Source organism: Podarcis erhardii, assembly GCF_964252035.2.
Source record: "Podarcis erhardii genome assembly, chromosome: 8".
NCBI lineage: Eukaryota > Metazoa > Chordata > Lepidosauria > Squamata > Lacertidae > Podarcis > Podarcis erhardii.
In genome coordinates this window covers 42,305,839-42,328,975 of record NC_138499.1, presented here as the reverse complement: position 1 = coordinate 42,328,975, position 23,137 = coordinate 42,305,839, and the positions used below count along the sequence as shown (strand labels likewise).

At 39.4% G+C, this 23,137-nt stretch overlaps 1 protein-coding gene and 1 long non-coding RNA gene across 26 annotated transcripts in view; one reads left to right on the top strand and one right to left on the bottom strand.

The window, feature by feature from the left end:
* The window catches only part of LOC309348497, a 72,869-nt gene extending 70,277 nt beyond the window's left edge, over positions 1–2,592 (bottom strand). Inside the window, exons 1-2 of the long non-coding RNA XR_014159434.1 lie at positions 2,560–2,592; positions 1,439–1,517 (exon numbers count right to left, since the gene is read on the bottom strand). This is a non-coding gene — a long non-coding RNA (uncharacterized lncRNA). The remainder of the gene's footprint in view (positions 1–1,438; positions 1,518–2,559) is intronic.
* Positions 1–23,137, top strand: part of DTNA (dystrobrevin alpha) — a 184,753-nt gene that overhangs the window by 73,856 nt on the left and 87,760 nt on the right. For 2 of the 25 annotated variants that reach the window (XM_081873637.1, XM_081873638.1), the window contains exon 2: positions 21,622–21,669. The exons of the other annotated variants lie outside the window; for them this stretch is intronic. The gene's annotated coding sequence lies outside the window, so the exon portion shown is untranslated. The remainder of the gene's footprint in view (positions 1–21,621; positions 21,670–23,137) is intronic. 25 annotated transcript variants of the gene reach the window in all.

Genomic DNA, 23,137 nt, shown 5'->3' with positions numbered 1-23,137 from the left:
TGGAATGGACCTCTTTGTATTAATTGCATGTGAGTTTGAGTATATGTGCCCAATTTATACAGGGAAATGTGACTGTAAGGTGAAAATGTTTTGAAATGCTTTGAGGAAGCACTTCTTTACAGAAAATACTATCATTTTCAATGAAATAATGAAGTGAAATGAAAATTCAATGAAATTTGTTTCATTTTAATGAAAAAAATCAACATGTGGTGGGAGCACTCTGTGTGTGTGTGTGTGTGTGTGTGTGTGTGTGTGATATCTCCAACTCCTCGGACGATTCCATTAATGGTGTATCTGAAAATTTTTACACATCACTTGGGAAAACAGGCGAACTAATATAGTGTACTGGAAAAAGCAAAGATCACCAGTGTTGAACCAATAATTCTTCAACATCAACTTCGTTGGACTGGTCATATTGTGCGGATGCCTGATGATTGTCTTCCAAAGCAACTACTCTATTCCAAACTTTAAAATGGAAAGCGTAATGCTGGTGGTCAACAAAAGAGGTTTAAAGTCTGTCTCAAGGCAAATCTAAAAAAATGTAGTATATACACTGACAACTGAGAAACACTGGCCTGCAAGCACTCCAGTTGGAGAACAGCCTTTACCAAAGGTGTCATGGGCTTTGAAGACACTCAAACTCAGGACGCAAGGGAGAAATGTGCTAGGAGGAAGGCATGCTTGGCAAATCCATGCTTCAGCTCCTGCCCGGAAACGAGTGTCCCCACTGTGGAAGGATGTGTGGATCCAGAATTGGCCTCCACAGTCACTTACGGACTCATTGTTAAAACCATGTTTATGGAGGACAATCTTACTCGGCTACGAGTGATCACCAAAGAAGAAGGAGGTGTGTGACAGGGAGAGGGAGAGAGAGAGAAATGGAAACCCCCCAAAGAGTTGTGGGGTATTTTACTTCCTGCTATACTGGGCACAAGCCAACTGAAGTTAAGCAAATATAAGCCCTACTGAATAGAAGGCGTTGTTAAACATGTGATTAACCTTGCCATTGAAATGGGCAGGATATAAGCATTCTTAGCTTTAGTAGGATTGCACCCCCTAAAATTATCCATAGCCTCCATCGTTAGACTTCTCACAGATCTTTTTGCAAGATTATTATATTCATCTTGATGCCCCCATCACCATCTTATTCTCATTTCTCATGCTAATAGCAGAAGGGCACAGTAATGAGAGCGCATTTTAATCCTTGACCAGTAGTGGTTCATATATTTCATTATGTCTCTCCTTTTGGCATTGTACAAAAATAGATTTTACTTTTATTGAATGATTTAAAATGCATATTACCAAAATATATTTATGAGAAGAGGATCCGCTGCATTTCAGTAATTCCAGTTTTATAAAGCAGGGGATTTTTGGACAGCTAATTAATTGCTTATATTTTCTTAATATAAACTTTTTCTGCCTGTTTCGAGTTTATTACCTTAATGGAAAGGCTGCACAAAGGAATAAATTCTACCCAGGAGTATAAAATATCTGGAAGGGCACCTATGTGGGGGTATCTGTGCTCAAAAGAAAAAAAGAAAAAGAAAGAAAAGGAAAACACTGAGAAAGCAGCATTACAAGGAAAGGGGAGTAATTAATCACATATAATTTTAAAATTAGTGCTATTGGGCTTTGCCTTAGAAATTCCAGTTGCTTTTGCTAGTTCCATTTAAAAAAGAAGCGCAGAGCTCACTTTATAACCAGAATCACTCATCGCATATTGTGAATCATCACACATCGGGTCAAGCTACTGCCCAACAGGGGACCCTAGGTGGGAGGCTCAAGTGGTGCTTGGTACTTAAACTGGACATTCAGAGTCATCTTTTGCCACCTACACTCTGCATTACCAATTCTGTCTTGAGTGGTGTTAATAATAGAATGAGGCAGGCCCTTCAGATTTATGTTAAAATGCTTGCTAAAATGTTGGTTACATTCCAATATTTTATTTCAGGATTAGAGGTCATTTCATGCTACAGGGTGTGTGGGTGGGTGGGTGGGTGGGTGGGTGGGTGTGTACTGAAGGCTTTTTTGATATAAAGCATAATAAAACTAATGGAAAATATTGAACGTCTTCAGAAATCAGATTAATCTAACTTGGCACCATAAGCACTGCAGTATGCCAATAAGGAATGGATAATTATTGTATACGAGAAGCATATCCAATGTAGTTGTTGTCACATTTGCATTTGGGACTATGAAATATGTTTCTAATGTATTTTAAGCTACACAGGAAAAGATTAATAGCAGGCTTTACATTTCTCTTATGTGACTTTTTATCTGGGAAATATGGTTGACAGATTTATATATGAATTACCCTAGGCACTAGTAATAATAAGCTATATTTAAATACATAAATATGTAAATATTTATCAATAATGTTTTTATTGATGTATTGATTATATTTTCTGGCAAATAAAAGGGTGGAGATTTTGGCAAACAGACACATTTATAGTCTTCATAAAACTATAAAATCTTTATTTAGGTCATGTCACCACTAAACCTTATCCCTTACGGGTTACTCACCTGCCTCAGAGCCCTCCATTTTCTGCAGAAACATACCCAACTCCCTGAACCATTCCTCATAAAGCTTAGTTTCCAGACCCTTGATCATCTTGGTCACCCTCCTTTGCACACATTCTGGCCTGTCAACGTTCTTCTTAAACTGTGACACTCAGAACTGGACACAGTACTCCAGGTGTGGTCTGAGAAAGGCAGAATAGAGCAGTACCATTACTTCCTTTGATCTGGACCCTATACTTCTGTTAATGCAGCCTAGAAAAGCATCTTTTTATTTTCCCTTTATTATGTAAATAAGGGAATGATCGCCATATTTTAATCACTTTGGGATTCAAGTTGCCCTGTGGCCTTACAAGGTATTCTTGCATAACCTCACTGCAGCAAAATTTCCATTCTAATTAGAGATTGCTAACTGCAAAGCCAGTTCATCATTTTATGACCAGGAATGTACTGTGCTTTGCACAGTGCAATGCTATTTTTGATACATTTTGCTTGTTGGTTCTAGATCCAGAAAAGCTGCTAGCTTTTGTTGGATCAACATCTATTGGTGAAAGGATATGCAGGCTCCAAAGTTGCTAAGAATTAATCATTAGGAATAAAACGCCCATTGAGTCACATTCTGACAGCCAGCAGACAAAACTCTGTTTTCTTAATCTTGCTGTATTTTGCATCACAAAACCATCAAATAACATTGCATAAGAAACAAATACCCTGTCTAAGATTGTTACTGTATATAGTTTAACTTCACTGTTTTAAGGATACGTTAATGACATGCTTTCTTTTAAAAAAACAAACAAACAAGGAATGCTTCTACCTTAAAATGGGGAAATTATTTTCATCTTGAATACGGCTGAATTGAATTAAGTTGAATTATTTAGATCAACATACTTACTATTTTGGTTTACTAAAATACAGTCTTGATAAGGGAAAGGCCTGCCAAACTACCCATGAAAGACACCTAAGTCAGTTTTTACTCCTTGCATACCGGAACAGGCATAAATTATTCAAGCAGTAGCTCTATTCATCTTTTCCTTATCAGACCATCTGTAGAGAGTTAGCAGGTGCTACATTTGGAGCTTTGCTTCTACCTTGAATAGCCACCCTGCACTCTAATTTGCAGAATATGGAAGTTTTGTGTTGTACTGAGTATTTGCAAAACACAAGTCTCATTCTGCACCCCCATGCTTTGTTTTGCAAAACAACAAGAAATACTGCTATGCAAAACATCTGTAGACTTTTTTTTTTTGCTGTTGACACAGGTGACCTTCTTTTCATATTCTCCTAGGCTTTAAAAATATTTTTATATTTGCATTTTCTGTTTTCTTGACCTCATTAAATGTAGACATGAAAGGCAATAAAATTAATCATGTGACTTCCTTGGGAAATGTACTTTGCTTGCAACTTGTGTGTATAAGTCCACTGACAGTCTTAATCAAAGGATTTATGAATAAGCTTTTCACAAGAGAGCCAGAATTCATGTAGGCTGCAGTCTTATACCCACTTACTTGGGAGTAAGCCATACTGAACTCTGTACGATAGACATGGATTGCAGTACGTTTTCTTGGCCTGAGGAAGCTTTGTTATTTTGGGAGGTTCTTTATTCTATTAGTTGTATACATTTTGCAATTGTGTATTGTTGTTAAAGGTAGATATGGAAATGTTAAGTAAATATTTGAGTTGTTTGGATCAGAAAGTGATTATTTTGTCCAAGAAATTATAGCTGCGCTGTTAACATTGGTGAGCCATCTGTTGCAGAATATGAGCACTGATTGCAAAGTGTTTTGCAGGTATCCCTTGCCACACATGCTAATTCAGCAAGTCCAGTGGCTCACACAAGGGGAGGTCTCATTTTCTCCCCCAGACTCATCATTTTTGTGTCTTCAGTATAGGAACCAAATATGGAAGATGAGCAGTCTAAAAACTGAATAATATTTCAGAAATTCAGCCCTGACAATAATCACTGACAATTAATTCTGTTTTTTAACATTGAATTTGTGCCACCTAACTATTTTCTTAGTGTGGGGGGCTCATGCCCAATTATATGTTACGTTATGGATTTTCCATAAAACAGGAGGCTGCTTTATGGAATTTACCCCCCCCCCTCCGGGTGCACAAGACCCTGCAGAGGCCTCCCCTGGTGCCCACAGTGTCCCCTTGCCTCACTGAAATTAGACTTTGAAAGAAGCATCCTCTTGTCGTTACTATAATAGGTTGTGTTGTGTGCTTGTTTGCAGTATATGTGTGGTTCTCATCTGTTTGCAAATGTGCCCACAGGCCCCAAAATGTTGGCAACTCCTGAGGGGGTAGAACAACCATTGCCCTCCAGATGTTTTGGACTACCACTTCCCAGCAGCTGGGGCAAATGGAGGACACAGTGAAGGGGCTAAGGTTGCTGTGGAAGAATCTTGTATTACTTTACCAAAGGCAGATCATAATTGGATTATTTCTGGTCACCCATACCCCAATCCTTTGCAAATAATGTGACATGAGCTCTGTAATTGTTTTTCACTCTTGGTTTTTCTGTTGGCTATACAACATAAAAAACATTTTATTTGGCTATACAAAAAATATATATCTCAAAATGTGTTTGTTTGTTTTTAAAGAATCTTGTATTATAACTTCTGGTAGTTACAATATAGAGTAGCCATCTTGGCTACTATGTTTATTTATATTTGATCTACCACTGTACTGTTTGATGTGATCATCATCTAGAGGGCTGTTTTGTAGCTTATTCTGGGACAAGAGTGAACATACAGAGAATTCTGTCTTAGGGTATAGTTTGTTTCCCTTTATAATCTTTGGATTCCTTATAGCTAAGTGATTTTAAGCAATGAGTGGCAATTTTATATGATAAGATGTCATTTAACTGTATTGACTAAAAGCACTTGAATGCTCATTTTACTTTTTTTACATTTTGCTGCCTACATTAATCCAGATCAGTCGGTACTAGAAGTAAATGGAGATCAGATAGGCTATGCAACCATAAGGAAAGCACCCTGACTCTAACTAGGTGGGCGGAAGGGGAGAAAACAAGTTTTTGTCAGTCTTTTGTATTGCAGCAGCTGGATTCACTGTTGCTATAGCAACACACCACATGATAAGGTGTATTAGATTGCTCTGCTCTGAGCACAAGAGAGAGAATGATCACTAAAGTTAAAGGTTACTTTGGAGTTCCTTGCTTATAAATGTTTATGGGCAAATGGTCCAGCTCCAAAGAGCAGAATTAGTGCTGTGTTGCTGTTTTAAACAATAGGCTCAGGTAAGCTAAACACTGATCATTTTTGTCTCATAATTTTACTTCCTAGTGAAAATACAGGACTCTATTTTGGTTCTTGTGTTTTGCAGATGTATTTATTTGTTGATTTCATAAAGTTTGTAAGCTTCAGAAAGTGAAGACAGATGTTCCAGTTTTAAGTGAATCTTAAAATCTGAATCACATAAAGCACCAGGTTTCTTTTATTATAGCTTCTGCTAGGTTTTCTGGGTACTTCACACTCTTTGAAATTCTAACTTATTGAATAGTGGTTCAAAACAGCTGCCATGTTACTGGTCCAAATGAATGCTTCACTTTTAACCTTTGCAGGAGTTTATCAATATGAATTCAATCTTGGTTTTGCAAATGTTTTTTTTTTTTAAAAAATGTTGTTTTATACATACATTATAATTGACATACAGACAGACACTTGTTTAATTATTGGATTAAAAATATTGTTTAGTGGTGATGGTATACTTGCAGAAAATTGTTTCCCAGAGCAGCTGGTTAGTACAACATGGCTGGAAAGGGTTAGGCAGATAGTCCTACTATGAGTTTTCAACAGATTATTTTTCCAGTTCTTGGACAGTCATAATCAAAACATGATTACGAGATACTTACATTCAGAAAAGACCAGTCCCTGGAGAGCAAGTCCCAGGATTTCCCCTTGGCTTGCGAAATTTAAGTACCAGCATGTGTTAGAGTACTTTCTGACATCACTAGCAATTACTCAATACAGGTACAGCACAACCACTAGTCATGTTTGCTCAGGAGTTTCTAATTGTATTCAGAAGGGGTTAATTCCAAGTCTGCATATGTTTTGTAGCCTTGCCCTTTTTGAATTAAATTTAATGTGTTCTGCAGTTCTCAAGGGAAGATGTCAACAGGTACTTTATGATGTATCTGTAAGATTTGTATATGTAGTTCTGAAACAGCTATTTGAGACGTTATTTGTTTTATTGCCTATTAGTGCAGATGTTTCTTGGGGAAAGTTTCTTCCTTTGTTGGGGCAAGAATATTATTTTTAGTCTATCTCAAAATGTACATGTTTTCTTGTTAATAATAATGGGGGCCCTGTGGGTAATGACTACTTTTGCCTTGGGTTTGAAAAAGCATGCAAAATCTGTTAAGATTAATGTGCTAAATGTCATCTGGATTATCCCTGAGCATATATATTTACCAGGATTTTAGTATTAGGAATAGATTCTCTGATATGTATTAGCTGCTCCTTATTGTATGTTTTTGTCTGACTTAAAACAAATAAACCTGAACTGCACTGAGCATCCATTCTAATTGTGCTGCTGTGGTACAAAGATATAAAGAAAAGCACAGCGAATTATAAAGTAAAATGTTTTCAGTATTAAACCATTCATCTCAGGTTAGGCAGGTATAAAATGCTAATGACATTGGATTAAATAGTTTAATCAGATCTATTGTTCAAGTGCAATGAAGAGACTTTTTGCAAACTTTGGGCTTATCCATACTTACTTTTGCCTCACCCTTTCAAGGCAGAGGTCTGCGCTTTAACGCTGCATGTCCAAGTGTTTGTGGGGGTGGGTTGCCCCCAATTTTCCCTGCAAAAACCTGCTCTTTAAAGCCAAATCATAGCAAACACCAATTCCAATTGTCCATGGATGGATGTTTGCTCCAACTGAGCTTTAAAGAGTGGGTTTTCATGGGGAAAGCTTGGGGCAACAACAACAAAAGCTCAGACACAAAATGTTAAAAGTGGGGATTTCTGCCTCGAAAGAGCAGGGCAAAAGGTAAGTGTGGATAAACCCTTACTTTCCTTGAAAGAGTCAGGGAAATAACTTTCATGTTAAAATATTGCAGGATAAACCCAATCCAAGGAAATGAACTTCACTAACAGTTATTATTGAACAGTGGCTTTTGCTACCATTATATAGCTGTATATGTGTATTCACACAGATAAACCTCCATATTGCCAAAACTAGAGTGGAAGCAGCTACAGAAGAGAATTGTCATGCTCTTAAGTTCTCCCCATATCAAGGTGGGAAGTTGAATGGCTTTTCAGTGATCATGGTGTCTCGCATCAACCACAGATAATTAAGCCAAATCTTCCATTCATTCCAATATAATTAAGCTTCATTATCCACCTATTGCATTAGTGCTTTCCATTTTTCTTCCTCTGAACACCCTAACATTCTGTGTCTCAACAACTCTCAGCCGTAGACTGAATTCATAAACTTGTCTATTCTACCTGACTGCTTTATAGAGCAGACCTTCCCAACCTTGAGTCCTCAGATATTGTTCTGCTGCTAGTTCTTTTTTTAATAATAATATTTATTGAATTTTACAAAAAAGTTTACAAAAACAGAAAAACACACCAACACAAAAAGCAAAAACCAAAGTTTTAAAAAGAAAAATTAAAAATCATTGTTTCAAATATCATACCATTCATTAACTTACTTTCATGACTTCCTCACATCTCCCTATTTTGTATTCCATTTAGAAATTTAATCAGCAAATTCTTATCCTCTTATTTTGCTTTTAATTAATTGTCCTCTCGAATTTTAACTTCTAAACATATTTGCTAGAACCACTTCATTTCATTTCAACATCATTCACATTCAAAAATTTTGCAGTGTTTCTGTATATACAGTTTAAATTTCTTCCAGTCTTCTTCCACCGACTCTTCTCCCTGGTCTCGGATTCTGCCAGTCATTTCCGCCATCTCCATGTACTCCATCAGTTGCATCTGCCAATCTTCCAGAGTGGGTAGATCTTGTGTCTTCCAATGCTTTGCGATGAGAATTCTTGCTGCTGCTGTTGCGAACATAAAGAAAGTTCTGTCCTTCTTTGACACCAATTGGCCGACTATGCCCAGGAGAAAAGCCTCTGGTTTCTTAGGGAAAGTGTACTTAAGTACCTTTTTTAGTTCATTATATATCATCTCCCAGAAAGCCTTAATCCTTGGGCACGTCCGCCAAAGGTGAAAGAATGTACCTTCAGTTTCTTTACATTTCCAACATTTATTATCGGGCAAATGATAAATTTTTGCAAGCTTGACTGGGGTCATGTACCACCTATACATCATTTTCATAATATTCTCTCTTAAGGCATTACATGCCGTAAATTTAATCCCGGTGGTCCATAACTTCTCCCAGTCAGCAAACATAATATTGTATCCTATATCTTGTGCCCATTTTATCATAGCTGGTTTTACCGTTTCTTCCTCCGTATTCCATTTCAACAGCAAGTTATACATTTTTGACAATACCTTAGCATTGGGTTCTAACAATTCTGTCTCTGATTTTTCCACCTGGAAGCCCACTTTCTTATCCTGGTTATATACTTCTCTTATTTGAAAATAATGTAACCAGTCTCGCACCTTATCTTTAAGTTTCTCATAACTCTGCAGTTTCAATTTGTCACCTTCCTCTTCCAAAATTTCCCAATACTTAGGCCATTTAGTCTCCATATTAAGTTTTTTTAACGCTTTAGCTTCCATAGGTGAGAGCCACCTTGGGGTTTTCCTTTCCAAAAGATCTTTATATCTCGACCATACATTAAACAATGCTTTTCTGACAATATGGTTTTTAAAAGCCTTATGTACCTTAACCTTGCCATACCACAAGTATGCATGCCATCCAAATGCGTTATCATAACCTTCAAGGTCTAAGATGTCTGTGTTTTCAAGAAGTAGCCATTCCTTCAACCAGCAAAAAGCTGCTGATTCATAATAAAGCTTCAAGTCTGGCAGGGCAAATCCCCCTCTATCTTTAGCATCCGTAAGTATCGTAAATTTTATTCTGGGCTTTTTGCCCTGCCAGACAAATCTAGAAATATCTCTTTGCCACCTCTTGAAACAATCCATCTTGTCAATAATTTGTAATGATTGAAACAGAAACAACATTCTCGGCAGTACATTCATCTTAATAACAGAAATTCGGCCTAGCAAGGAAAGTTTCAAATTTGTCCATATTTCCAAATCTTTTTTCACTTCCGACCAACATTTTTCATAGTTATCTTTGAATAAATTCACATTCTTAGAGGTCATATTTACCCCTAGGTATTTTACCTTCTTTACCAATGTTAAATCTGTCTCTTTCTGAAACCTTTCTCTTTCAATCGGAGTCAAAAAAAATTCCAAAACCTTAGTTGTTGTCTTATTTAACTTAAATCCTGCCACTTGACCAAAATCCTGGATTATTTCTAATGCCCTCTTGGTGCTAGCTATTGGCTCTTGTAATGTCAAAACAAGGTCATCTGCAAAAGCTTTAAGTTTGTAATGTTTAACTCCGACCTGTGTTCTGCTGCTAGCTCTACCATCCGAACAGTTGGCCTTGCAGGTGGGGTATAATGAGAGTCATACTCGGATAACATCTGGAGATCCAAGGTTGGGAAATGCTGTTTTTCCCACCCTCTTCAGGGGCAGAAGTGAGAGCTGCTTGTATAAAATAATGCTGTGATGTTCCCCAGTTAAAATAAGTGAAGACAGGCGTTTTTGTCTTTGATATTCATTCAGGATCTAGAATCTGCATCTCTAGAAATCAGGAAGCTTAACTTTTCTTTTATCTGAAGGCTTAACTGCCATCAAAATTCCTTAAGTTGATAGGAGTTCCTTTTCCCAGTCTCTTTTGAACAAAAATGGCTTGGTCTTTGTACCAGGGTTCCATTTAGATCAAATATAACCCCTGTTCTAAAAACCTGCATTGGTTGCCAGACCTAATTCAAGGCACTCACATTAGAGTTTATTGCCCTAAACGACTTATGCCCCCAATATATGAAAAGCTGCCTCCTTGCTTGCAGCCCCTCTCGGATGCCACATTTGGCAGAAAGGGACCTCTTGAAGATTGGGTGGTAGAGGTCTGAGACCATACCTGGCAACCTTCCCTGGCAACCTTCCCTTTTTTTGCGGGAAATTCCCTTATTCCTGCTGCTGTCCCGGATTGTTAGATATCCCGTAGACTGTCCCCGGGACAGGTAAGGCTGCTGATCCCTTATTTTTGAAGCTGCTGATCCCTTATTTTCAAATCTGAAAGTTGACAGCTATGTCTGAGAGGGAGCATTATCTGAGGCAACCCTTAAGTTGTGGAAGTCCCTCCCCACAGAGGTGCAACTGACAACTTCATTATCGTACCTCTATACCCTTTCCTTTGAAATGTGACATGTACACTTTCAGGACCCACCCTTTTTGTGATTGTATTTTTTAACTGTAGGTTTTAAAACTGTTTTAAACTTTATTTTAAATTGTTACATCCCACCCTGGGACCTTAGGGTGAAGGGTGGGTAATTAATTAAAATAACATGGATGATGATGAAGAAGAAGATGATAAATCTTGAAAGCTCACAAGTTCTTGTCATGAGATTTTGGTATTTTAATATTCTAACTTGGAAACTTCCATGCTTCTGTGTATGTAGAGATTCTTTCAATGTGTAGAATCTACCATGTTAGTGGGACACCAGTTTCATTTATATTCTGATGGTACTCAACCACCATCTCTCCAAGGCCAAAATAGCCTTTCAAAGCTTTCTTACAGCAATAAAACAAAAATTAATTTAGAGACAACAGAGGAGATGACCAGCAATAAAAATAAAAAGCAGGAAGCATCCAACAGTAGCAGTAAAAACATTCCGGGGGGGTTGTTTAATATTGTTCCCACTATATCTTCATTGTGCAGTTTTATATATATTATATCTGGGACAACTATTAAAGTTATTGGACACAGGGTGAAATAAGGCATTTCAAACCCTGTGATTCCTTTGTAATGTAGAAGGGAGGGAATGTGGATTGGGAGTGCTTCAGCCTTTACAGATCACCAATATATCTCCTGCAAGGGTCCTCCTCATCCCTGTATTCACACTGAGCTGGATCCATTGTACAACTCTTTTCCGTCTCCTCTATTGCCCGCCCCCTACCCACTGAACAGTTTATTCTACTGAACACTATAGACTGTGCCTTACAGGGCTACAAAGGGATGGTGGAATTGCTGAGAAACAGGCCAAGGAATCTTGCACTGCTCTCTCAAGGTTACTAATTTTGAGTGCTGTTCAGCCCAATAAGACAATGCCAATAATATTTGGTAGGTGCCCTCTGGAAAAGCTTGGTGGGGTACAGGGGGCTGCAGAATGAGGAAAGGAAAGGAAAATTCAGTTGTGTTGAGCTGTCTTCCACTTGTACAACCTTGGATAAAACCTATTATCTTTGCAAATGTCGACTTCAAAGCGTGCCTTTGCTGAGATGACTCCTGCTTTCTCCCTTACCCACTTTGCCAAAAACTTCTCTACGTCATCAAAGTTTTTCCCTAGAAATGTCTACTGTGAGAGATCAAAGCAACTAAAAAAAGAGCATCAATTATTCATATGCTGTTTTTATATTGACTGAGCCGTGCTCATAGAAAACTATTTCTGGAGCAATTGTAAAAAATACAATAAAAAAGACAACATGCTGTTAATTTATGGAGACAAAATTATATATTTTGCCCGAGTATGTTCAAAGTGTGATGGTGTGTGACGCCATAGTTGCTAGTTACCTAGGAAATGGGTTAACGTCTAATATTTTGAAAGTGGGATGGGGGGGGGAATAACTTTGGTGTATTACTTTACTCTGGGATATCTTCCTTCCTTAGCATTTCAAAGGGAAGATCAATTTAGAAAATGAAACTGATGATTAAGATATTCTGTTCCCAAATTAGAAGGATTGCTATCACTATGACAGATGCTCAGAACTTGTCCCTGCTTTGTTTTCAAGACGCATTTGCATTATGTTAAAGGGAGAGAAACAGTAACATTTACAATGCAATCCTAACCATATCTAGTTCAAAGTAAATCTTGCTGAATTTAGTGAGGTCATTCCCACGAGGGTCATGGGGTTAGGATTGCAGCCTTAGTGGTGGAGGACAAAATTGCATGTGGCTCATTCAAATAGAGAAGGTAGTGGACACTTATAGCTCGAATATATAGCAGACACATTGCCACGTTAATTTGTGTTATACTCAGTAGCATCTGAAATGGATGCACACTAACTTTCTACCATGTGTACATAATCCAGAGTACCTGAGCTAATTAAAAAGCATAGGCTCTTCAAAAATTACAGGGTACATTCCAGACGAAAGCCAGATTTGCAATGAGTGAAGACTTATGGGCCAGTGCTTAGGGCTGCTTATATAACCATCCATACAGTAGGCTTTGTTCCATTGATTTCTACTGCCTCCAGGTAATGGGTAAGACGTAAAGCTTTTCAGGTGTTCTCTTCCCCTCCCCAATGCAATATACCATTGCATGAGGGAAGGGCAACACTGCGCTCCCCGCAATACATTGGAACGCCATCACCATCCCCACATGTGATGGGTGAAACACAGAACCTTGGAGTATCAGGATTCTAAATCAGGCAGGGAGTGTATACGAGTAGAAAAGGCTGATTATTACGACATTCAGCCCCCAACACACAGAAGATTTAGGGAGTGGTGATTGGAACATGCCATAGTTGGAACACTCCATCCTCCATTCTTCCACTGTAATCCCCCACCCCTTTTTCTTAATTTGCAATGACCATAATTTTGTAAATGTGTTTGGGTTGCATTGGAGCAAACCAGGATTGCCTCAAAACTATGGCTTGCTAAACAGCTTCAAACTAAGGCTTCAGTCATGATTAGGAGGGAATTCCTGATTGTCACAGCTCCAGCTGAAGCTTGAAGCTTGAAACTGAAGCTGAGGCTCCAATACTTTGGCCACCTCATGAGATGAGAAGACTCCCTGGAAAAGACCCTGATGTTGGGAAAGATGGAGGGCACAAGGAGAAGGGGACCACAGAGGATGAGATAGTTGGACAGTGTTATCACACATGATAAAAGGGAAGGTTTTGCAAGAGGGGAGGAAGGGCAATGCAAATGAGCCTGCAGTATGTTCCCAATCTCTAAAATATGATTTGAAGACTGGGAAATGGGACTTTGAAATTTTACCATTATGGAAAAGAAAGGCAAAATCTTAGTCATACAACAAAAAAAGACCAGGAAGGTGGTTCTAAAACAGAAGCAAAATTTACATACAGTGGTACCTCAGGTTACATTCGCCTCAGGTTACATACGCTTCAGGTTACAGACTCCGCTAACCCAAAAATAGTACCTCGGGTTAAGAACTTTGCTTCAGGATGAAAACAGAAATTGGGCTCCAGCAGTGCAGCAGCAGCAGGAAGCCCCATTAGCTAAAGTGGTGCTTCAGGTTAAGAATACACCTCCGGAACGAATTAAGTATGTAACCAGAGGTACCACTGTACTTGGAATCAAATATAGCATGTCTTGCCTGTGAAGAATACCATGGTTAACAGTCCTTGGAAATGTTGTAATCACTAGCTGAACTATTAGCTTTCACTGATATAAGAGTTCTCATACCAAGAAGCAATCATCTGAGGCTATCTCCTGAAGAATATATTTCCCCAGGGCCTCAGCCTTTTAATTATAACCTTAAATTGATTTCTTTTTAAAGAGTTTTCAACTGGTTTCAAGCATGGATTGGTAGGTGGAGGAACACATTCCTTGAGTCTAGAACTTTAGTCTTAGAATGGCTCCTCTCGGTCAGCTGTAAGCAGAGTTTATCAAATTTTGTTCAGTCTGAAGTTCCAACTCATCATCTGATGAAGTAGGTTTTCACCTGTGAAAACTTATACCATTTTACATTTAAAAGCTTCTAAAAAGTAGGTCTTTTGGTTGTTTTAAGCTTCTGTATGTTTTACATCTGTTGCTTGTCACCTAGTGACTTGGTGGTATTAGGTGACTAATAAATTTTAAAAATTACCAATCAACCTAGGAATGGTAAAATTCTTGTGCTGTTGCAAAACTCCTTGATTGCAGGAGTGAGTGGGTTTGAAAAATCTACCTTTAGTTTAAGCAATTTCATCAAATGCAAACCCACAATTGACTGCTGATAGCAGTAGATTTTCCCCACTTTCATTTTTGTTAACTCAAGGATTTGTTTGCTACATTAATATAGCCATCGGTCCCAATTCAAAGAGATAATATACTCCATATCAAGTTTCTTTTCTTTCCATTTTGTACATTTATTAATACTGTTTGTCTTCAGAATTCAGCAGAGCTAAGAGACAGATAACATTTATTGGAATGAGTAACCCAAATGACTACATCAAGGCCATTCAGTTAATTTCCTCTCTTTGTAAAACAGCCTGTAATTTCCAATCCTGAGTTATCAGACGTGACTAAAGATATATAAAAATGAGCTGACATAATGATGCATGAATTCTCCCCAGAGTGATTGCACCACAGCTGTTGTAGGAGGATGAACGGAGATTTTGGAAAACATTTCTGCTGAAAATCTACAAGACTATTGCATGAGGTTTTTCGAAACTTGACCATTGATGGAAAATTCCAGTAATGATTTTGGTCTTCTTATAAAGGTTAGGTTCATTCATTTCAGTGGGTCTTCTCTGAGTACCACCCAGTGACACTAGGTAAAATTAATAGGTGTAGTCTGGATGACATTCTTCCCTTGCTGATAATACTCCTAGGGAAAGTTCTCTTAAGTACTGCTCTTTAGATATGGCACATGAGATAATAACAAAACACATTGTTCCTATATATAAGCATGCTGTCTTAATTTCAGGGTTACTTTAATCCAAGCAGGTATGTTTGTAGTATCAGACAAAAAAAAAAACAATACACTGTTGAAATGAGCATGCATTTTGGCATCTGTGTAATATTACACACATACAAACCTACAACAGCACTGCAGCCTGATTTTTTAGAACAGAGAGGAAAGGAACAGTGTCAGAAGAGGTACTTCTGTTAAGTAACTGCAATTCAGAGCCTGGGCTGCAACTCTGGATATTTGCATTGGACATGTCTCATTTTGCATTGACAGTCTCAAAATGTATTCTTCCTTAAGTGTCATGCTGACAGTTAAGAAACAAGAACTTCCATGCCAGTTGCACTGTAAGAGGTTCTGCATGTGGGTGCTTTAAATATGGTCATGTGCAATACAGTATCTTTCTGCTGTGTTATTGGAGAACTGTACACAAAAAGAAGGAACTTCCTTTGACCAGCAAAAAAAGAGAGGGATTTTGCAAGAGCAAGCTATTTAGGTATATTCCTCATGATTTCTGAGGCTTCAGATATCAAGTTCTATTTCCTGTCTAAAAGTCGGTTGGGAGTTCCCACTGAGGCAGAGGATCACACTTTGCTTCAGCTGATCAGTCTATATTGTAGGCAGGGTGGATTTATTTTAATTGGCTAAGGGACTGATCCTCTCCCCCCACCCCACTTCCCTGGAATATTCCTTGTCTTGCCTGGGATTTAGGCCATGAGAATATCTTCTTGCAAATTACATGTGTTTTGAGTTGAGGGTTATGTTAAAACTTTCAGGAAACCTAAAAGTGGAGCCTTTGGACTCAGCTACATTGGTAAAGAAAAAGTGCTTTATGTGTGTTATAACACTGTGGCACCAGGTGGAGTCCTGTCTTTTGCCAACGTGATTTCCCTCTATGAGGTTTAAAATGTGCTTTCCTGAAACACTTTTTTGATGTGTCTAGATCCAGCCTTTTATGCAAGAAGAAGGAATGTATGTAAGGAAAAAAGGACTGCCTTGTCACCAGAATGGCATATTTCAAGCTTCTCAGTGAGAATTGGGGGGGGGGGCAGTCTTCTTAAAAGCTGACAATTTAATTGAGCTGTGTAAACATCTCCTCCTGTCAAAGGAAACTGCATGCACCTAGAATCAAGACCATACAAATGTTTGGTGTCAGGATCTCCCATTCTTGTCCACGTTCCTCTTCAAATTTCCTGTGATTTGCATACGGGAGGTTGAATACTCCCAGTGATGTGCTCCACTGCAGTAGAAATGTTTCCCTGCAGCTGTTTCTCTGACAACATCACGTTGATGCTACAGAAAGTGAAGGGGAAAAGGCAAGAAGTGCCCTGTGCTCAGCTGCAGCTTACAACGGCAGAATTAATTTCCCCCTAGGACGTTGAGATCGCTTCTGCCAGAATCTGGAGGTTTTGGAGGCCACAGCAATTTTTGACAACTGTCTCCATCAGCGGAGAGAATGCAAAATGTGGGTGACTAAAGAGAGTAGATGCTACGCTGATGGTTTCTCCAGTTACCATTTCTTATTCCCATATATAATAATGTTCAGAGCAGTCAGATGCATTTCAAAGCTTTTTTACATGGTCCAAGAAGTGATCCCTATTTGTACAATGCTGCTCAAACACTTCCAGCTTGGAAATCTAATCGACACCTCTGATTATAATTATTTATTTTATTATTGCATTTATATCCCACGTATCCACCAATGAAGTCACAACAACCCCATGAGGTAGATTAGGCTGAGAATTGGCGACTGGTCCAAAGCCACGCAGTGCGGTTCATGGCCAAGTGGGGATTTGAACTCTGGCCTCTTAGGTCCTAGTCCGAGACACTGAACACTACACCACACAGGGTGTGCCCGTTTCCTGCAAAACTTCACAGGCAGTGCTGCTTACTTCTTTCCATGAGTATAGTTGTGTAATATTACTCTTTTGTGTTTATATTGCTTATAATGGTTTTGTATCTAGTATACACCATCTTGGTGCTCTTTGTGGAAAAAGGTAACTGGTTTTCTAAATAAATAACTAGTAAATCTGACCAAGAAAACTACTACCTGATGTTTGTTCAGATGGCTGCCTTTTTCTAGACTTCTTCCAGTGATGTTGCTCACTGCTGAGACTGCTGCATATCTTCTTGCTGGTATCTTTCAGAGGTGTGTTGAACAGTTTGTTCGCAGCACCTGTGAACTGCAAGTTCACTACCTCTTTGGTCAGTTTTAGTTTGCAGCCTGCGGGGCACATTGAGCAATGAAAGAAGTGATCAGGGCATGGTGTCTAGAGCCCAGCTGAGTTCACTATTTTGCTCCTTTGTTCTTTACCTACAAAGCAAATTGTGAAGTGAAAGACATCAGAAAGCAGTATGATTTGTCACAGCACAACTAGGTGTGGCTGGAAGAATAAAGCAGTTGAAAGGGGCAACATGAGAGAGAAACAGAAAGTACAGAAAAGAGGGGGAAAGATCAAGGAAGGAGGGGAGAAGATGCTTGGAATGAGAGACATGCATGTGTTCAATGGCCATTAAAACAGCTTCAGATAACTGTGAGGTTTCCAGACAGATTCTCAGATGATGTAAAATAATGTGACAATATTGGGGCTATATAAGCTCATGTCAGCTTTGGATTTGTTTTAGAAATACCTACTTTATCATCCCGAGAGAGCAGGATTTATAGGAATACATATTCCCCTTAATCTTTTCTAGCCTGTTGCCAACAATACTGAGCAAGAAAGGAAGGCTTTAGATGTGCATTTAATCAGTAGTGAGCTGTACGTTGGTGGCAGCACTCACCTGACCTCCCAACAGCTGAGTCACTATTGCTTATCAGGAGGGGGAGGGGAAGGTGGAGGGGAAGTCATTGGTGCAGATTCAAAGGCAGAGTCAATCCTTTTATACTGGTGCATTATCACTGCACCAACTGCCTCCTCCCCTCTTCTTCCCAGATAGCAGAAGCAGCTCAGCTGTCAGAAGGTCACATGAGGGCTGCTGCCCCACCACTCTGTTACTGCATTCAGTTCCACCATATTTCTATATGCACGGTAGTCTGCATCACAGTACAATACACATTATAACATAGGGAGAACCCATCTGGGTTAGACCAAAGATCCATTGAGTCTAGCATTGTGTTCTCACTGTGACCAACCAGATGCCTATGGGAAGCCCACAAGCAGGACATGAGTACAAGAACACTCTCCCAATTTGCATTTCCCAGCAACTGCTACTGCCTCAAGTATTGGAGGCAATGCACAGACGCCAGCGATTGGTCTAATAATCCCCTTTTAAAACAGTCCAGAGTTATGCCTTTTCCAACTTCCAAGTAACACATTGAAAAGTATTATGCCACTGAAGAGAGAGACCTGTGTGGTTGTCATTGCTACTGCATTTTGCGGGCCATTGTTATAAATTGTGTTTTCTCTCTCACACACAAACAATTAAGTATATGCTTGAACACTACCTGGGAAGTTACCATTGCATGCGTTCCCACAATGTGACTGTTTTGCTACACTAGAGAAATGTATACTTCACATGGGGGGGGGGGTTAATTTTGAGTTTCTTTTCACAGACGTCTGCAATTACCGGTAGCATTCTCCATTTGCTTTCTTGGCCCAGCCAAATTCTGGAGGTTGTGCTGGGGGGAGTGAGCTCATCTGACTAGCAGGAGCAGGAAGCAGGTGTTCCAATGAAGGACGCATACTTTTGATGGGAGGGAAGAAGCAATCGGTAGGGTTTGTTTCTTGAAGAAGAAGAAGAAGAGGAGGAGGAGGAGGAGTTTGGATTTGATATCCCGCCTTTCACTCCCTTTAAGGAGTCTCAAAGCGGCTAACATTCTCCTTTCCCTTCCTCCCCCACAACAAACACTCTGTGAGGTGAGTGGGGCTGAGAGACTTCAAAGAAGTGTGACTGGCCCAAGGTCACCCAGCAGCTGCATGTGGAGGAGCGGAGATGCGAACCCGGTTCCCCAGATTACGTGACTACCGCTCTTAACCACTACGCCACACTGGCTCTCTCAGTTCAAAGCATTATTTTATGGGTAAAAGCCACCCCAATGACTACGTAGCATGACTGCCACTGTGTTTTTTTCAAAAAGGGCCAAGAAAACAATGGGAATGATTATGTGAAGACACAGCATTATTTCCAGGAGCATTGTATGAAAAAAAAAATGACTGCCCCCTTTCCCTCATACAACGCTCCTGAAAAGAATCTCCTCACACTAATAAATTTTGGGTTATTAGAAATGTTCTTTTTCAACTGGACTTTGTACTGCCTACCATACCAATAATTTTTCTGAGTGACCTTAGCAGGTGAGGATATCGGAGAAGAATAGGGTCAGTCTCTAGTAGTGTGTTCTGGTTTCAGCTGTGTATTAGCACTGTTATTGAGCTTTATATGCTATATATTTCCTTCGTGTCCTTGTATAAATAAATTTTATGTTTAATGATGCTGTACATCATTCTGCCCTTTGTGTTATTGTAAAATAATGATGAATAATGAATAATGTTGAATAATGAATAACAATTAATTAGAGTAAAAGTAATAAACTGAGTTCATTTTGGGGGGAAATTTAGGAACGTAACAAAAAAAACACACAAAAACCTCCAGTTAGTTTAATTTAGGTTTCCATCATTCTAATTTCTTTTTCTTTATTAATAAGTACTATCGCATTGAAGATGCAAAGTTTTTACCAGCCTTATCTACCAGAGCTATATATAGGTCACTGCTAAATTCCAGTTTAGTGGAGCAAGCTTTGCTCAAGGCCACCTCAGAGCAGAGAACCTAAAACTCCCTAATCTAGGGGCCAATAATTTTGTGGGAAGCATGCAATTAGATCTGCCAATTTAGTTTTCTTTTCCTAAAACTAGCTGCAAGGGGGTGGTGATTTGAATTGGGCCCATCGTAGGTGTATGAGCGGGTTAACCCTTTCTTCCAGCCACAGTTCCTAAGTGCCAATATCTTCCCCCACCCCTGAGCTACTGTTAAGACTCTGAGAGGAAAATGGCCCCCTCATACTACCCTGAGGAACACACATATGAGGAGAAAACACAGGCTGCTTCACTTGAAGAGAATACCCTCAGCACTCTCCCTAGACCCTCCTGGCCTGAGACATACCTCTCCTGACTTCCTCAAATTTAGAGGATGAGCCCTCAATAATACTTTCATTCCATCCACAGTTTAGAAATTTTGAGCCAACTGCAGTATTGACCTTGCCATCCTCCATAAATCCTCATATGACCTCAGCTCTTGGCTCAGATAGAAACTTCCAAAGCACAGCCAGCTGGGCCTACTGGAGACCTTTGTCTGCACCTAGCTTAACTTGCTTCACTTTTTATTGCTTATGCTTCCTCTATGAGCCCCAAGCTGCATCAGAACAGGTTAATATGGAGGTAAGGGGCCTGACTACTGACCTATCAGACCACTTCATCCACCTCTTGGATCCTTATTTTTCTACTTCAGAACTTAACCACCAGCCTGTTTTGACCTCTTTGCATCCTGGCAGTGTCATGTATGTTTTCCACTCCACTGCTAATAGCAATGTGAGGTGACTTGCTTTGGAAAATCAGCTTGAAGGGAAAGGGTTACTCAGACCTGTACTGAAAGCCCAATCCAAATTCCCCACTGCACTGCCGAGTAGAAGAAAAATAGCTCAGGAAATCAAAGTACACAATGTGTAGTTTGGCCCAAAGAAAGGAAGGGAGCCTATGGTCCTCCAGATATTGTTGGACCTTCAGGCCCCATCCGTTCCAATCACTGTAAAAGCCACCCCAAGTGACTACATAGTATCACTGCCACTTTGTGTTTTCAAAATGGGCCAAGAAAACAATGGGAATGATTATGTGAAGACACAGCATTATTTCCAGGAGCATTGTATGAAAAAATGTGGATGATGGGAGGAGCAGTCCAGCAATATCTGCAGGTCAAACTGGGTGCCCTAATGCATAGTAGTTTTCACACAAACTTTTTGAGGAGGTCATAGTAGTTCTGTGGCACTCAAATTTTGGTTTCTTTCAGACAAGTGACTCTTAACCTAGAAGGGACAGAGTGTGCAAACTGAGCATTGTGTCACACTGCTCTTGACCTCCTTGAGAGTTCCAGTGAGCATAGATTATGGGAGGCCTCCTATAGACCTCACATGTGCCTTCTTGGGTTCTATGAGGGATATAAATGTAAGAAAATAAATAAATGATGTCAAATATGTTCTTGGTTAATTATTTTTGCATATTCCCTGTAATATGTTTCCAGCTCTATATTAATCATGGACAGCAAATTAAATGTCTGATCTATGGTGATGTATTTTTTATCAGCTAGATACCGAACAAGCTGGATTTTCTCTGGGGCGAAAAACAGCATAGGTTTGTATCAAAGTTGGCTTTATAATGAAGGAGTTTATATTAACCCGCTGTAGTAGAATATGTTGAGAAGATAAACCAGTATCATGTGATGAGCATAAAGAAGAGTTATTCAGTTAATTTAATGGAATATTCTAGGACAGGAGTGGCTCGCTGTATGAGGCAGAGCTGCAGCATAGCCCCCCCCCCCCAGCAGCAGCAACAACAGTTCTTACTGATGTACCTGTACAACCCTGAGTCTGATGAAGCCCCATGCCTTCTGGTAAATGTCAGCAATTGTGCTGCTGAGAGGCTATTGCTATGGCTTTGCCCCACTGGGTCAGCCACTCCTGTTCTCAGATGAAATGTTTAAAGTACAACTTAGCTCAACAAACACATAGGTAGGTGAGAAGAAGAAAGAGATTTAAAAATTGCATTAATTTAGCACTTTGTTTCTCTGCTTTGTACTTGTGTTCCAAAAGAATTCTGTGCACAACATTCGTTTTTATTAATATCAAATTATGCATCAGTAGCCACATACTAATTTTGGCTTCTATTCATCACTCAATTTTTAAAAAACCACCTTTCTTCACAAGAAGTAGAAACTTGATGGCTAGATTTTCTTTCAATACACAGTGCTCGTTTATAAGTTAAACTTTTTAACTTTCTGAAACTATATGCCCTCCCATTAAAAAAATGGGTTTCCTAAGTGGTCAACATGATAGTACTGTGAGCTCTGTTGGTACAGTGACTGCAAGAATCCATATATCACCATCAAACCTCTTTGCACTGGAAGAACAAGATGAAATTTGGAGGCCCTTTGCAGGAAGTTGGGGGCATGAGAAGGGCTGGTGGGAGGCTGGAAGCAGCTTTTGCCATCCATGATCTAAGTCACTGCCATCTTCATCAAGGACCCTGTTCCCCAATAAAAGGTAGGAATTGTGTCAGTGGAGTGGATGAAAAGTTCCAAGACTGGGAAATGAACTTGCACTCTGCTTCAATATAAGCCAGGGCTTCCAGTCTGAGCTGTTGTAGTAGCCCACCAACCTTCTGGCTCAAGCAGGTTTTCACAGAATTGTGGGAAGGGACCCAAAGGATCATCTAGTCTAGCTCCCTGCAAAGCAAGGATCACAACTATAGAATCACTGACATGTGTGTTTTCCATTAACATTGGAGCTACGATCTGTAGCTCTGTCTACAGTGTTAAACAGCAGTCTTAGAACTAATCACTATGGAGAAAAAATAATTTTTTGGTGGCTTCACCTCATTAATCTCTTCAGTGAGAGCTCCGTGAATTGAGTTTTTTAATTGCTCATTTTATTTGTTATTTAGTTGTCATGTTCGTTTGTCAGTCGCCTCCTGCAAATCTCTAGGCAACTGTCTCTAGGCAATGCACTACACGAGTATTAGGCAAACATCAAAACACATCAAAACACAAAAACCACAGTTCACACTAACAATCTAGCCTACCATAGAAATAAATATCATCCCC